Source organism: Mugil cephalus, chromosome 10 (genome assembly GCF_022458985.1).
Source record: "Mugil cephalus isolate CIBA_MC_2020 chromosome 10, CIBA_Mcephalus_1.1, whole genome shotgun sequence".
Lineage (NCBI taxonomy): Eukaryota > Metazoa > Chordata > Actinopteri > Mugiliformes > Mugilidae > Mugil > Mugil cephalus.
In genome coordinates this window covers 11776018-11793783 of record NC_061779.1, presented here as the reverse complement: position 1 = coordinate 11793783, position 17766 = coordinate 11776018, and the positions used below count along the sequence as shown (strand labels likewise).

Genomic DNA, 17766 nt, shown 5'->3' with positions numbered 1-17766 from the left:
CAAAAAGCAAGAAAACCCCACCGTCGCCGCACACACAGATCACACACAGCCAACGCACAGCGCGCCAGGCCTTCTCAGCCCGACCGGGCCGAGAGAGAAGAGATTAATTAACATTTTAATGTAAATGAGGCGTTTGTGTCTAATTATTTCTGTTATTCCAGCAGCAGCGGGCTTTGATGTGCCGGCGGTGGATTTAAATAGGAGGGAGATTTCCATCACATCGTCCCTCTGCGTCATCGCAGTCAGGCAGGAGACAGACAACAGCAGAGATCACACACTCCGCCGGGACGCGCGCACATCAACGCGCGGTTATTTTACCTCAGAGGGGAAAGTCCTTGTTCGCGCTCGCGCTCGAGCTCGAGCGTGTTTACAAACTCGCGCTCGCCCCTCCCGCCTCTCCCAGTCGAGGCAGTAGAGTGTCGGAGACGAGGAAGCCTTAATTGGCGTGGCGTTCATCAGCGCGGCATCTATTTGAGGGAGAGAAGGCCTCCACGGCCTGTTTGGTGCTAGTTTATGGGCTGATATTAAAGGATGTTAAAGGACATAAAGGGGATAAACTTTTACAGCCCTGAACTTATAGCCAGAAACACAGGCTGTGTCATAAAGGGCCGGTGTACACTGCGCTCACAGTGCACCGCCAGGTCAAAGGATCTGCAGTAACTCTGGAATATCTGGAGCCTTAGAGAGGAAAAAAACAGAGATTTCCCAAAGGTGCAAAGTAATATTTAAACAGTTCTACATTCTACAACTAAAATTATTTTCTAGCTTTAGTAACTTGTTGCTTTGCAGAATATCTCTGCACAGACACCGACACTGTAATAACTTGTTTAATTTATCCAATCCCTAACTTATTATTCGAGTCTGAGACAGCAGCATTTAAGATCGGATCCACCGATGCATTCAAAAATAAGACCTTCATCGCCTACAGTGCTTACTTTTCAAGTGTTTGCAGTAATTTCTGAACAGTTATGAACTGAGAGGTTATCATTTATGTTATTTTACATTAAAAAAACCAGTAATTTTGGCCAAATACAAAAACAACAAACCTTCCGAAACTTTCTCATCACTTACTGAATTTTCACAAAACCGCGGCACATTTTGTTGCTCAGCTAATTCATTCTAGCTGTAAGAGGCAACCAGTTGTTTTTTTTTTTTCTTTTTATTTATTTCTTATAATATAGACTCTTTTATTCAGAACTGGCTCCTAGCCAGCGGGGTGGTGCTTTAGGAGAGCAGTGGAAACTTAAAAGTGGAGACACCCAACAATGCTGTACAGCCTGATTTATGGGAACGGATGGGGGGGCGGGTGGGCGCGCAGGAGAGTGATGTAGGACTGCTGACAAAAAGAAAGCCTGAGAAAAAAAAAGAAAGAAAGAAAGAAAGAAAGAAAGAAAGAAAGAAAGAAAGAAAGAAAGAAAGGCAGACATAAAGCGGGAGAAAAAAATGTCTGTGACTATGGGAGAAAACACATCTAAGAGCTGTGTACCAACATCAGAGAGGCAGAAAAAAAAATGGGGTTATTCCTGACGGGGCTTTTAATCCTACAAGTGTTCCCCACATGCCCGCTACAATAATGCGAAGGCTCGAAACAAACATTGTGATAACACGTGACACCGTATTCTGTCACTCTCAGCCGAGAAAACCAGGGGTCCCTCTCATTCACATCTCCTGACACCTGACGTGGCTGTGTCTCTGCCCGGGTTCTCACGGTTTACATCCTGCGTCCTCGTGTCACTATCAGGTAATGCACGCTTAAACACACACATACACAAATGCGAGTCTACTGTACGCCCTAACGCTGCATTCACACACACATTTCCATGCACCATTGTGCGAGTTTCCATGCATTCGCACCGCGTTTTGCAGATATTCATCCTTTTCATAACCGCAATCTCGGAGAAGTTGTGCTCACCATTGAGTTCGCAGATAAGTGCCTCGCTTCAATTACATGCAGTGAACGAGCAGGGCTCTAATCTGCATGTTAGCATGAGGATAACTGGCTTTCTCTGTCTGACCAACCCTACCCCCTTCCCCCTCTCCCCCCCTCCTCCTTTTTTTTTTCCTCCTTTTCTGCCTAACACTTCATGTACAGCTGATAGGGATCACCGAGTGTGTTATCGCAGAGAGCACGGGCCGCGCGATCAAACCGCTAAGTATTGCTGGCCATCCGTGCATGTGTGAAAGCTTGCATTTGTGGTGTTAATAATAAGACTATCCCACTATTTTAAACATCCTAAAAAGCTTTGATCTGGTGACCATCAGTGCCCAGCTTTGTAGGCGCACAACAAGGGCTTGTGCTGAGTTCATTTTTTCCCCCCCAGCCTCCTTCAATGCTTTATAGCACTTTGTTGTCATATGTTATTTTGGGGTGAATCTGTCTTGTTAAAGGTCTTTGTCGTGAAATATCTACAGAGATTATGTGGGCTTTTTTTTTTTTATGTGATACGGAGAGATTACAGGCAGGCCAAAGCAACACAAATTGTGTCTCGTGAGAATACATATAATGCAAATGGAAATTCCGGAGGTGTCACGTTTTTCTCCACGGTGCTCTCTCCGGAGTGACAGCCTAACTGCTCATTATGTTATATGTTCAGCTTTTCTGAATGGTCCATTTTCCATTTCCACTGTTGAAGCCTGCTCATAGAAGCCATTGATCCAAAGACAAGCTGCCTTGACTGATTGCTGGGAGGAAACGCTGGCATTATGGGCATCTGTGTGTGTGAGTGAGTGAGTGAGTGAGCGCGCGAGTGCAGAAGGAGGCAAAGCGGGTATTAGTCTGATGAAGTCATACAGGAAATCAATGTCGTATTGAAAGAAGAAAAATGCCCTGCCCAGGGGTGATTGCACACGGGCCCACACAAACACACACACACACACACACACACTTAACAATGAGACAAACTGCGATATGCTATGAGGGGAAAAAGACAAAAGGCTTGATACTGAAAAATTAAGAGGCGATACGTCAAGATCAAGTACAACACTAAGGAGAAGGAAAGCAGGTTTCCCGGGTTTGAAGTGACCGGCTTCATTTCTACATTTTTGTTGATCATACGTGCTTATCAGGATCGTTGTTGTAGTAAAGTGTGTACACACACCTCAGACTGTAGGGTTCCACAAGAATATTTTAGTGCATTCTGTATTTCAAAAGGAGCAGAGTGCAGGGCAGGCTCCTGGAGTGCAAGTGTTTAATAATTTATGTGGGCCCTGAGACAGGACCCTATAGATGGAGACGGACTGGGTGACTGAATTGTCGAAACACACACAGATACGCACACGGAAAAATCAAAAACACACACACACACACACACACACACACACACGAACCATACTACATCTTGTTCACACTAACGGACACACATAAACATATGCAGCCGCGTTTCTCTTGATCTCCACTCCGGTCACATCAATTGTTAATAAAGCTGGGGCCCTGGCTGATTACTAAAGATTATTCCACTGTTTATTCTGATCAATAGAGCATTTTCTATTCCTGCAGACTCTCGTGGAGATGTTTGAAGGAGCCAGCGGAGCGAGTTGAGCGAGCGAGGGAGGGAGGGAAGGAAAGAAGGAAAGACAGTGAGAGGAAGAGGTGGGTCTATATCTTAATGACTTTAGTCGCAGCGGCGTCTCCAGCGCCTCCTGGAGCGGGGCGCTCGGAGGGGAAGTTAGGTAGATCTTAACCGTGGGCTACATCTCACAGTCCCTGCCAGCAACTTCAGACTCAGAGCCCGGCTTAGACTGGAGTGGATATTAATTTCACTGACCAAGTGGCAGACAGAGGTGCTCCATAAGACCATCAGTCACCAGCGCTAAGCTACTCAGCAGCTATTACTATGGTAATCTATACCCCAGGCCTGTGTGCGTGTGTGTGTTGGTGTTTTGTGTGTATATATATATATATAAGAGAATACACACGTTTTGTGCATATGTATGCAAGGGGGAGGGCAAAAGACAACAGAGAGGGATTGAGCAACTACTGTAAGCGCGTATCAACACTCATTAACAGAGACACACAATTACGTCGTCCCACACTTATGTTTCTGTTCAACCGGCATATGATGTTCGCGGAGTAATTAATCATAAAAGGCGGAGAGGGGGAGGAGAGGAGGAAAGAGGGAAGGGGAGGGGGGGAGGAGGAGGAGGTGAGGGGGAGTCGAAGGGTGGAACAACATTATGAGTCTGGGTAATTGTCTAATTTTCCTTCAGAGAGCCCAACGAGGAATTAGAAAACAAACTGCTAGCGCTCCACTCCGAGGTTGAGAGATGAGGAGGGCTATCAAGGATCCAGCGTTCAGGAGCGAAGAGAAGTGTAACGATACGTTCGCTGAACAGTGACTGGTGTCTACGCAGCTGCTCGCGACTGAACGCGTGGAAACGCAAGCACAGAAAAGACTGTGCGGTGGCATGACAAAATGCTAAAGAATGAGGTTGGAGTGCTTTCTACAAACAGAGGTATACCTGAGAGGTGAGCAGAGGGAGAGTATCCTTGTTTTTCTGGTTATATATATATATATAAATATATATAAAAAAAAAAACCTTGAGTTCAGTATACCTGTGCAGGCAAAGCACATGGGGATAGGAATACACCCCCTGGAAGAGACCCAAGTAGGACACACACACACACACACACACCTGCATGCGTGTGTGCACCGGGGGACATCTGCGCACATGTGTATCCGTGTACACACCAGCTGTCATGATGAAAGCGCACAAGGACTCTCAGACAGCACTCCAAAATCTCTCGCTGCTTCACGGGACAAAAGGAAAAATATTATCACGGCGGATCAGAGGCATTACCACTAATCCGCTATCGCTGGAAGGACAGACAAAACTGAGCGGGGCAGGGCCTAAAAATGACAAATTCCAACAGACACGCACACACACACACACACAGAGACACACACAGAGACGGGCTGGCACTAACTTGTTAGCCTTCCGGTCACCCGTACCCACTTCTGCTAACGGTAGCACTTTACTTTAAAGCTCTCTTTTCAGCAGGATAAAATAACAAGGTAAAAGTGTGAAAACAACTTAAAGTTACCTGCACTTCAGTAAAAGCTGTTTCTCCCCGCAAAATTAATTGCTTCTTACTGGGGACATTGAGTGCACATGACAGTGAAAGTCAAAGAGGCAGGAAGGCATCGCCTCAGTCCTCCTTTGTTCGGTAAATGACTAAATATTTAATGTTCCAGGGCTCTTAAGATTAAAGGTAACATGTTGTCAGTAATAGTGCAGCCACTTCAAAGGATGTAAATTATGCATTTCTTCCTTTAGCGGAGGAATCAAAGCAGGTAATGAAGATTAAAGTTTGTGGACCTCCACATTCTCTCCCGCTCCCTTTCTCCGGTTCAGGAGAAAGGGGGAGAGGAGACGAAGAAGACCTGCGTTGAGGAAGGTTAATCTATTCGGAGCATGGGTTATCTGATTAAAGAATCATTGTGTTCATTTAATCTGTTTCAGTGAAGCTGGGAGATAGCGGTGAGACGAGGGGCCTAAGCACCACTGTCAAGAGGCGCTGAAGCCAAGTGAAGTGGCAATCAAAGAAGAGCATGACTTTGGGGAGATTGGGATGTGCTCACAAGCCGCCTGCATTACAGCTGTTCTCAGGTGGAATAATAAGAGGCAGGAAAAGAAATTTAAGAGCCTGGGCGTCATTAGCATTAGGCTAAAAGAAAACATTCGATTGGTTCGATTCGCCTGTTCCCTTGAACCGCTTCCAACTTCTGATGCACACACATAAATCTGAATCATAGTTCTCATCAGTCCGGAATATTTTTTCTGCGAATGGCGGCGCTTACGAGTCGTCCCCTCGGGGCTGCGTCTTTACTTTCTCAGCCTGTCTGAGACACCAGTTAGAGCCGGCTACCAGAAAGAGTTGACATTTAGAAACGCCGGATTTTTTTTTTTTTGAGCGCAGGCTCTTCCGTGAGAAATGAGGAAAACGACGGGAGACGGTAAAACGAGACGAGAGGCGCTTAGCCCCATCTTCACACCCATTCACCGCGTGGAAACCATCATTTAGGCTACGCCGGCATGCACCTCCCACAGGCCCCAACAGAGGAGTCAGCCCATTAGCCCAGTGACGAGAGAGCTAATCGTCACATTCCATTACAGTCAATGGCGACGTGGCGATTTTAAATGCCCATTTGGAGGAAGTCACACAAGGGCCGCAGTTGCGTCACCGGATCAGGAGGGGGACACAAACCGGAGAGTGACTTTGAGTTGAGGAAGACTTTGGCAAGAAATCCGATGAAGTTATCATTTGAACGTTCACTCCTGTAATTGCGCCGCTCATCATATGGGATGAGGACACTTTGGGATCAATCCAAACGGCTACAACTACAACTCGCTACGGTGTACCGCCGCGCAAACAGCACTCTCGCGAAGCTGAGACAGTGTCGGGAGAGGCACAAACGCAAAGTGAACAAAGCTCTGTGTTATTCTATTGGAATCAGATTCCTCTTTAACTGAACATAGACTTATTGATCACTGTGAAACTACACAAGAGCTGCTTCCAAATGAAGGGAGGCGAGTGTCTGAGACAGAGAGACGGAGAGAGGGAGAGAGAAAGGGGTAAATAACATCTTCATCTCCACTCGCGTCTGCAGCAGCCAGTCAGTCAGGCATCATTAATCCAGTGAGGAGCCTCATCCGTTGTGTATTGGTTCATTTTACAACACTATAGTACTGTCTAAATATTGACAAAGCTCTGCTGTCTGGGCTATTGACTGTCATCAGAATGCTCCCCTTCAGAGAGGAGTATAAAAAGGGAACTGAGATCTAGTGAAGGGGTGGGGGGTGGGGGGTGAGAGCACCAGTTTAAGCAGTGCTGTCTTCACATGGGCAGCTCATGTAACAGTTCAGGGTAAAAGATCAGGGAAAGGTGCACACAATCGCGCAAAAGCAAACTTGAGACGCAAACGTTTGCAGTGACACAAACAACTATTCCCCCGGTGCAGACGCAAGCGCCGTGTCTTCACTCAACTTGTACCGTCCTCTAAAATTCACTCACCTCAAATGATTTCTATGCAAATATCGCAGCGGAGAAAAATACAGCAGCTGAATTAAATCCAAAGCACATTTGGTCAAAAATCAATTCCCCCTGGTTCTCCCCTCATCCGCACAGACGGCGTTTCTCTCCAATCTCCCTATCCCACAGTCCTGCACTGCTGATAAATATTCATTTTTTTATTTATGTTACAGGAAAAAAAAAAAAGCTGTGATGGGCAAAATGGAAAAAGGCTTCCCAACAAAGCCCTCTGCGAGCGCACACAAACATGAGAAGACACCGAGAGACGGACCGGCAGTCCAACAAATATCACATGACTGGGATTCCACATGTGGATCGTTTAATGAGGAACATATAACACTGGATTTGCATGATGATTCAAGTGTGTTGTGCTTTAAACAAATCGGATGTGCGGCGTTAATGCAGCTTTCTGACCCATGGCGCTCGCCCAGGGCTTTTAAAGTCGTTCAGCAGCTTTTCCGCCCAGTGTGCCCAAGTAACCACAGATCTACTAACAGCACTTGAACATTCTCTCTTTGCAAAGAAGAGACGGTAATTACTGGACAAATCACTGCCTCTTTTAAGTGCCAGATGAAACAGTGTAAATGGGGGGAAATACACAGGAAATGAAATAAAATCATTTTTATTTCTGTTCCCAGTTAAGTGGCCAGCGAGGGAAAACGAGAGATATTTAATGTTGCTTAAATATGCAGTGTGATTCCACCCGCTGATTAAATTATAGCAGATGAGATCTTCTGTTGGCTGGAAACTTGAAAAAGTCCAGAGCTGTTTAAAAATGCATCAAACATGCTGTTGGATTAACTCTCTGTCTCCGTCTTTCACTGTCTCGCTGAGGGGAAGAGAAGGGAGGGCCAGGCCATGCTGAAGGGGTGGGGAGGGGGGAGGAAGGGGAAGATGGGGGGTGGTCGGAGGAAAGGAGTGGAGACGGAATCAACTGTTTCACAAATGAGGCTAATACTGGTGTGTTTGACGGAAAACAAATATAATAATTAAGTCAAAGCGGACTTAATGAAATGAATAGAAAAGGAATTATTTGAATTAAGTTAGTGCAGTAAAAATGTGACAGTGTGAGGTTGTGTGTGTGTGTGCGAGCGTATTAATTAGCATGTTTGCCAAATGGTCCAAGCGAGAGCCCATTGGGTCCTGTGCTCTGCACTTTTTGCCCTCTTCCTCCACTTTGCCTCCTCTCCCTTTCTCTTCCTCTCCAGAGCCAAGATGTGCATATGTTTTGGGCTGCTTTAATTTCTCTGCTCATAATTGGGCTGAACCACAAGGAGCCCCCATCCACTGGGACAACACTGTAAACATGAGTTTACTCTCTCTACCAACTCACACACACACACATTCACGTACAGGGCGGACGCACAATGCAACGCTCCGTTCAAACAAATGAACTAAGAGCCAAGACACCTAGCGAAGGAGATTTGCTCTGACCCTCTAGTGATGAACAAAGAAGCATAAACCGCTCGGAGCGCTGCTCCCCGCTCAGTCAATGACAGGAAAAATAAATAAATAATCGAGCGCAAGAGAAACTGTTTGAAGAGTCGGAGGCTTCCACCGCACCACATTGCATCAGAGGGCCAGTAGACATAGAGCACTTTTCCTGCAGAGATGGGTAATGAAGGCGGGTTGGAAGTTATTCATAAGAATCTGACCATGTAAGCACTTGTGTAGAGACATGATGTTTAATTTGTAGTTCGAGCAAAAGAAGTTTTCAAGTCCGGCTGCCAATACGGCACAATAATGTCACACTTGACTGGGCAAACAGGTCAAACCACCTCTATTGTGCGCCCTCAGGAGCAGCCAAAATGCAGCGTGGGACTCCGGCACGCCGGGGGTTAACGGAATGAATGAGCTTTGGAGCAGTAATAGGTTGTCCAAAAATGTACTGCTTATCTTATACAGCATACTTCCATAATTTAGATGCTGTTTGCATGTCTGTGCGCGCATGTTTCCATTTGTTTGCGTGTGTGTGTGTGTACGCGTAGTGGCACGGTCTGCGTCTGCCTCTGTGTGTGTGTGTGCGTGGATGTGCGCTGCCGTATGTGTGCAGGCATGCTCCTGAGTTCAGAGGTAGTGACAGCTTTGACAGCTATACCTGCCAATGGCCAGATCCCGGCGATAACCCTTGCTGTCGCCACAAAGCCGTCAGAAAGGCTCCAGTTCCTCCCCCAGACACTGGGCTAGTCTATGTAGGCAGCGCAGAGTGGGTGGGTGGGGGGGTTGGGGAGTGGTGTAGGGAGACAACCTCCAGCCATTCTCCACAATACACTCTCCTCATTCCACCCCACTAGCACATGAATGGGGATCCAATTGATTCTTTTTCACCCGAGTCCATTTTCCCACCCGGCCTGACACAGAGAGAGGATTTTGTGCTCATCTGCCCTTCCTTGTGTACTTCATATCGGGGAGAAGACTTATAGAAAGGGAAGGTAAAAAGGGGGGATCTTTATCAGAAAGCGAATTAACGCTCAAAGTGCTCCATTTGGAAGGTATATCAGGCCAATCCATTAAAAGGGCCTTCAGAAAAGAGCCGGTGCGGAGGACACCTTGAGAATGAACAGAAGACCTTGCTGAAACAGCACTCTTCGCGCACACACACACACACACACACACACACACACACACAGAGAGAGAGAAAGAGACTGAGAGGGAGAGCGTGAGTATGGGAGTTTGTGCCACGTGGGGCTGCATAATCACCTGCTAAATACTGGCTAGAGTTGCACCTGAAGAAATTAAACAAATGCGCTTCCACATAAATTGAGTCAACCGTTTGTCAATGCAACAATTAAAAAAATAAATAAATAAACATTTAGATGGCTTTAATTATCACGCTGTGACGTTTTAAATACAACTTTTGTTCTAATTTCCAATGTACTGCGCGTTTTCTCGGCCACGCTCACAACCCCGTGTGCATTTCCTTCCTCTTTCTCTTCCTCACACGCACACACACACCTGCTCCAGCGCCGACTTCCATTAATCTTCTCCCAGGCTCTGTCCTCTGTGGGCTGACCCAGGTGAAGGAGCGGGGGGAGGCTGGGGTCAAAGGCTAGAGGAGAGGAGTGCCCCCCCCACCCACCCCCGTCTGGATGGGGGCCTTCGTGAACATTAGCCCCTGGCCAGTGGGGTGGGGTCGTGCAGGGACCACCCCTTTACTGACTGTGAGAGGTCAGCGATTAGAAAAGAAAAGATGTCTGAAAGAATCTGTAGGGTGGAAATCACCACAGCAGAATTCATGTCATGACACTTTAGATGGTGGTTGTAATTTTTTCAGGCACAAACATGAATGCGGACACTTAAAATAACAACGTGCATTGTTGTAAACTTGGCAAAATTGGGTATTGTTGTGCTTTACATAAGAGGCACACTGTGAAGACCAGTCTACAGGTTACTATTGCAAATGGCAGCAAGTGTCCACATGTCTCCCCCTGACTGCAAGGACTTTTTCACGCAGCCGAAAAGACATCATTGCGTGGACTGTCCGATATTTGAACAACTCTGCCTATGCAGACACCCAAAATAGTACGAGCAGAACAGTGTGTGCACCCACTCCCCATCAGTTTTTTGTTCTTGACTAAAGACCAGTCGAGGTTGGCAGGCTCCTCAGCTATCACTGTATTTGCTTGTGAGGGCACAGTCATACATTGTTATACATTGAGATCCTACAATACTTCGCGAAATAAAAACACGTCTAACTAGTCATCAGATATCACAACTAAGCTCTGTGTGCGTAGGATTCAGGGTTTCCACAGGACAGGACAAAGAGTTAAAGGTTTGTGCATAATTGGATGCCTCTTTCCAACGTTCATAAGTTAAAGTGCACTTTAGATGCATAATTCACGCAAAAATGCTGCTAAAAATGGCATACTGCAGCATCTTCTTTTTTCCTTTTTCTTTTTTACCCAAACCTGCTTACTTCATATGACTCGCTGATGCACATTTTCACTGCGGATACTTTATTGAAAAATGTCCACACATCACTGAGCATTAAGAAAACGTTCCAGTGATTTAAAGAGCCGTTATGGAGGATTTTCTGAAAACCAGCTTGGAGATAGAGGGTTGTAACTGTAATTATTTAAAAACGTGTATTGATTGGCCTCGAGTTGCATTTCGTGTATCAGCTTCGGACGCACCTGCCCATCTGTTCATAGCAGCAAGACTCTATAAAACACTGAGAGTCTGAGCATGCGGACACTGTCGATCATCATAAATGTCACAAACTGAAGCGACAGAATGGCAACTTTCCAGATATAATGAGAAGGAAGATGCGATTTTGGCTCTTGCGAGACCCCGACTGGGCCACCGTGCACATCACCCCGGAGCTGACCTCATCCCAGCCTGCTGACGGGAGAACAGAGATGCGGCCCCAGGGGTGGACTGGCCCTTTTTTTTGTGCCCACTCTCTCCCTGCCGTCTCCAGAGGAACGACCCCGAACAAGCAGACCCTCTGTCTCGGGCACCTACCAGGAACAGAGGCTCAACTCTTCGCCTGGCATTATCAAACGGGGCTCAATGGACGGGGGGGACAAAAGTTACACAAGGCAAGTGAGTAAAGAGAGACACAGTGAGAGGGATGGAAAGTATTTTGCCGTACAGAAAAGCGTCTTCTGTCCGCAGAGCGCAGCTCTTCGCATCCAGTCTGATTGTGTCATCTTACAATCCTAAAACGACCGCGTATAATGCGGCCGGTGTTCATTGTGTCATTCTCTGAGCGCGGAGGAGAAAGGCCGGCTTTTTAATTCAGACTCAAAGCCAGAAATAAAAAGACAATGTTATGAGAAAAAAAAGAGCACATTAAAAACTTAAAAACACACACTCATCGATTCCTAACTACAAACTCCTCTCCCGCTACCCACACACACACACACTCAGACTTGAAAGTGTCTGATATGCGAGGCGTGTTGATCCTGTTTATAATGGCGAGTTTCCTGGTGTAAGCTGTTGGTCTCCCCTGGCGTTGGTCTCCCTCTTCCCTCTCCAGCCCCTCATCTCTAATGCATGAGTCAGCCAGAGAGACCGCGGAGGCCAGAGAACGAGCGAGATGCGAGGGAGCGAGAGCGGACGGAGGGAGAGGCCAACCCTGGCACTGCGGCGCAACACTTTCATATTCTAATAAACCCAACATGAATACACGCATACACAGAAAGGGAGGAAATTGCATTTCTAAAACTCTCTCTGTATCAAAGGGCATTCTGCTGAACATCTCTCACACACACACACACACACACACACAGACACACATAAACATGCAGTCCGGCATTTTCCAAACCAGGAAGAAATGGACTAACACAAACACACACACACACACACACACACACATAGAGGGAAGGCTCAGAGGGATTACAGTCTGCTGACGACAGCAGTTGAATACACACACAGGCATAAAACAGAAAACTTCTTAAGGGAACTTCTTTTTGAGGAAGTTCTAAGTAGAAACACTGGAAATTGATTTCTCTGATCATATGCGTGCATTACTGAGAGCATGCAGAAAACAAGTCAGAGGTAGCGGGAGGCGGGTGAGACAGAGAGGCAAATATTGTGCAAAACACGTACACTAAACTCCAAACCGGTGCCTCATTTCTGGCCTCATCTCCTTTAGAGCAAGCCATTTAATTTCAGGCCACTGATACCCATCCCTCCTTTCACAAGAGTTAATATCCCTTTCTCCCTCCTCCTCCTCCTCCTCCTCTCTGCTGGTGTGTGATGGAGTCTCAGTGACAGCCTGTAATGCAGGCCTGTATGCATTGATTATATGACACCCTCCATTCAGGTGTGCTATTAAAGTTCCCCTCCTCTCTTCCTTTCTGCTCTGCCAGTGGAATAATGTCCAATAATAAGACGAGCAGGTGACTGCGGCCGAGACAGGAGCCAGGCTCTCAGACAGAAACACTGGTTCCCTGGCAGGACTAGATGAAGATACGCCCCTGTTATTCACCAGAGCACTGTAAGCCACGGAGGAAGCGGGTGGTGTGTGTGTGGGGGGGGGGATGCATAATTGCATTTAAATTACATGAAGGTTGCTTTGACTACCCCCTTGTCTGACTGCCACTCCCCCTGCATATCTGCACCCATGTAAAAATCAACCCACCCCACCTTCTGCAGCTCCCTTCCCCCCCGGCGCTCGGCGAGGACGCCCTCTTGTCCGTCCCACACGTGAGCGTTCAGCAACACAGGACACAGAGAATATGGCTTTAATTAGTGATCGGTAATGAGTGTACGCACTGTGAGGTGGAACATGAGTCTGATACAGTGACGTATTAGGCTGGATGTCCTAGAAGGACAGGTAGGTAAAACTACAGATGAAAAAAGTATTTGAAATGTGACTAAGGAACAAATATTAATTAGCTAATTATAGTAATTGCACAATTATTAAAATATGCTATAATGAGAGGAAACTGAGGCAAACAAAATAAGAGTGATGCAAAACAAAACATATAAAACATGCACAACAACTAACAGCAGACAACACAAATCAAAAACATTAAAACGCAGATTAGTCCGTTTGTGCAAAACACTAACAACACATTAAATTATGGCCACTTTTCAGCAGCCATGGGCCAAAATTAAAACTCTGTTGGGGGAAATGAGACAGGTAACCTGGAATACAATCACACCAGGTGATTCAGTGAAACCAAAGCGGACGCAAAGGCAACCAAATCAGCAGATTCCTGCCACAAACAGACTGTTTATCAGAGGCCTGATGCTACTTGTTATAATTACTTTACTGCAAAAAAGAAACTCACTCCAAATACTTTTGAAATGTGTCTATAAACACAAAATACAATATGAAATAGTGATCGTCACCTAATATTTTATTTTTAATTTTATTTATTAGCACATAAGTAAAAATTAATACTGAACAGATCAATACCATAACAAAACATACAGCAAATTAAGAAGAGAAAAAAATATTAAGTTTGAGGTAGGAATGTGAGGGAGGAACCAAAAAACCCATAGGGGGTGTCTGGTGGAACCCCTAAATGACAAACATTCAGCATTAACAATAAATGAAATAACTAGAAAGAAAAAAAAAATAAAAATCAACAGGCAGCTAGTAAAGAAAAAGAATACATAATTTCAAAAGAGGAATGTAGGTATTTAGAGGAGTGGAGGAGATAAAATTGAATATTATGGACGGATTACGAATAAAAGATTTTGCTTCTTGAATCAATTAACACTGGTTAAGTTTCTAATGTGAGCTGGTAACGAGTTCAAATCATGAGGACCCCTGTGTCTGGCTGAAAATTGAGAGAGTGGTCCTAAAGAAATAGGGAGATTATTGACTGAACGCGCATTGAAATTATGTATTTGGAAACTGAACTGAAACGTAGAGTGAAAACAGGTCGGAAGTTGCTTGTGGGTGGATTGCTAAACGAAAGCACTAATTTGCAGAAAATGCGCATCGAAAATGGAAACAATGGGGTGGAGATAAAAAGTCTACCTTGAGGATTTGCTGAGAAATAACTTAATTTGCAATATTTGAGTCAATGGTTAAAGTTATGAAGAGTTCCATATATATTTGGACACATTTTTTGATACGTTAACCTTTTTACTAAAACAAATTAAAGTTACAGTTATAAAATCGTTATCAGCTAGTGTGCAGCTAGCTAGTGTAGTGTCTCAGCTTTGACATATGAGAAAAGGGGTAAGAGCTAATTTATACACAGTAGCCTATTGTCAGGGGCTCAATTTTGGTGAACAGCTGAAATAAAATTCAGGTTCACAAAAAAAATACAGCCAACTCTTTACTTTCACTGTCAGTCTGTTTTATGGCTTTAATTTTATGGGTTTGACATCTGAAGGAAGGCACATGTCAAAAAATGTACCAGTCCATCAACAAAAACAAAATTATTGCTACAACTGATAAACTGTAACAACCACAGCAATACTAATAATAATTCCAATTCAAAAAACTTTATTTGTCCCCAGGGGGCAATTTAAGGCTCAGATTAGCAGCATGACGTGCAATACAAATATTCACACATTATCCTTGACAGGGCGGACAAAATGCGCAAATAAGAGACAAAAATAACAAATAAGATCATTTAAAACTAGAGAAAAACTGTTCAGGTGACCACACAAGCAGCGACCCAGAGGTTAGAAACAATAACCGTGGAGATGTTTGTTTTTTCTAAAAGCTGTAACACATAGATTTGTAGCATATTTCGGAAATTAATTAAAAATGAACACGAATCCAATATTTCAGAGCTTGACTGAATAGACCATGCACTTCTTATCGACTTATTGTCTATCCAGTGAGTTAAGCTGTGGGTTGGTACACAAACCCATTATAGTAACTAAAATCAGGTCATATTATAGCAGCTGTACCAAGCCTGGGACAGACAACATCTTTAAGCCTTCTGCTCTCACCCACACAGTTTCCCCGCTGTAAAGCACAGCAGTCTACCTTCACCCTCCTCTCTGCCTTGTCTTTCTGGGAAGCTCCAGGCCTAGAATAGAGCTCAGAGCTCCACGGTTTACACAAACCACAATACCTCCTGAGCTTGGAAGGGGGAAGAAAGACACAAGCATCTGTTTTTGTTTGCATTTTATTCCAAAACATAAAATTGAATCAATCTTTTAATACTCCGGATTGTATAAACATGGGAGAGAACTGCTTGAATAAATATCAAGAATGAAAATGGATTTCTCGTCGACGACTATTATCTATGTGGTTTATTTATGAATACCACGGCTGGTGCCAAAATAGGCAAGACATAAAAATACAGAGATAATGTGTTTAGCCTTTTTCATTTTCCCCCTTTCTTTAAGTGAAAGAATAAATATTAGGATTTACATCACATTTACATTTTTATCAAAATCAAGTTGGGTGCCGCTAAACCTCGCGCGCGGCGTTTCCATCTGTGGTTGCCAGGACGACCGTGAGAATAACAGAAGCAACATGACACTGACATCTTTAACAGGAAAATCATTAAAACCAACATGAGGGGCCAGAAGATGCTGTCTGTGTCGCAGTCAGTGTGTGACTGATAAACACCACGGCCGGATCCATAAATAGACTAATAGCTCGTTCGCTCCTATCACTACAACGCACTCAGTCAGGATGGTTAGTGGACGTTTTTGTGAAAATGAAAGATAATATCCTTTCAATCTCAGAAACCCATAACAGTGGTACATAATATCGGACACGGGCCGAGGTGCACACAAAAGCAGCAGAACGCGCGTGCACCTGAGCACGTCCCAGGGTCATCCATCGCCGCCACGCGACGCCCTCAAACGCTACTTCTCACGCACACATGTATTCATAAGGTATTATGCAGAATAACAGTTTTATGCCATTTTAAATGGCATTCATTTACTAACACCGTGGCTAGCCATCACATGGAAGGTCTATTTTATCCCCTGTAAATGTAGATCAGTCTTCTTGGGTGAGATGCAGGGGGAGGTCCAGGACATTAGGGAAGTTGGATCCGTCCACAGCCACTGATTAAACACTAGGCCAGAGTGGAGCCATAGAAAGGGATTACATCAATTGGCACTGATGCACAAATGCATAACGGAACCATCACTTGAACTCTGCGCTCCCATTTATATCTTTTGAGTGCAAGGGTTCCAGACAACAAGAAGCTTTTTCCATCCATATTTCTTACCTCAGTTTTTGCTTTTTTTGTGTGTGTGTGTGTTTTTTTTTTACGAGCAGCGCGCCGGTTATTGCCGTGCGCCGCGCGGAGTGAAACAAACTTCACACGTCCGCACCGAGGACCGCGGCAGATTCCTCCACAGCCAAGGAGATGACTTTCTATAGTCTGTGCACGCTCCAGCGTGTGTGTATGTATGTGTGTGACAGGTTTATAGGAGTCATTTATCCTGCTCAGCGGGCTAGTGTAGTGCGGAGTGGTGGCCTGAGTGCCAGGCGTAGCTTATTGTTGTGTAGCCTTTATGGGCTACATTAAGTACAGCTGAGTGAGAGGGAAACATACAGTACAATACCCTGAGCTCACACATGTCATACACACGGAGATTAAGTACCTCCCCGGGCCCAGGGCAGGCCTACATCCACTCAGCACCAGACCCCGGTCCACTCCCTCCGACTGCAGACGTGGGTGAAGTTACAGCATGTGAATGTGTGAGCGAGTGTGTATGTCAGCACTGAGACCCCGTACAAAAGTTTAAGGAAACATCCAGTGAGCAGCTGAAGCCTCGAAACATTAGGAAACTAATTCATTATTAATAGTTGGTGTTTTCCAGATTATCTTGCTATAAAACCGACAGATGAGTCTTTAAGTTACAATCGAAAAAGTCGAGAGAGTACCTCGTTTCGAAGCCTCTCCTCCCACTCCCCCGGCCACTCTGAGCAATGACAGATTCCTTGGATGTGTTTAAACAAACACACAATTACGCGCACGCGCATAAACAAAACCACATGCTTTCTCAGGCGCACACGCGCGAGCGGGCCCGACGGTCGGGCGATCTGAATAGCGGCTTTATTCCCTCACTTACCCACTTACGACGCGCGCGCACCCTCCCCACTTGCGCGTCTGCCTTTTTTGAAAGCTTCATAAGCGTCGCCTCTTCAACTGCGTTCCACTGTGTAAAAATAGAGGCCATTATATTGCCTAATGCCTACCTGCCAGCCCTCTATGCTCCCTCCTGTACACGAAGGCTTTTACATGATGAGGTGGCTGACATGTTCCACACACACCATCCATTACCATATGTACACTGGATGAGGCTCGGCCTGCGCAACTTATACTAATGCATGTTTGGTATGCCCT

The 17766-nt window shown here is 45.3% G+C and overlaps 1 protein-coding gene across 1 annotated transcript in view; it reads right to left on the bottom strand.

Annotated features, from left to right (window-relative positions):
- Positions 1-17766, bottom strand: part of wwox (WW domain containing oxidoreductase) — a 128572-nt gene that overhangs the window by 45985 nt on the left and 64821 nt on the right. The window lies entirely within an intron of this gene.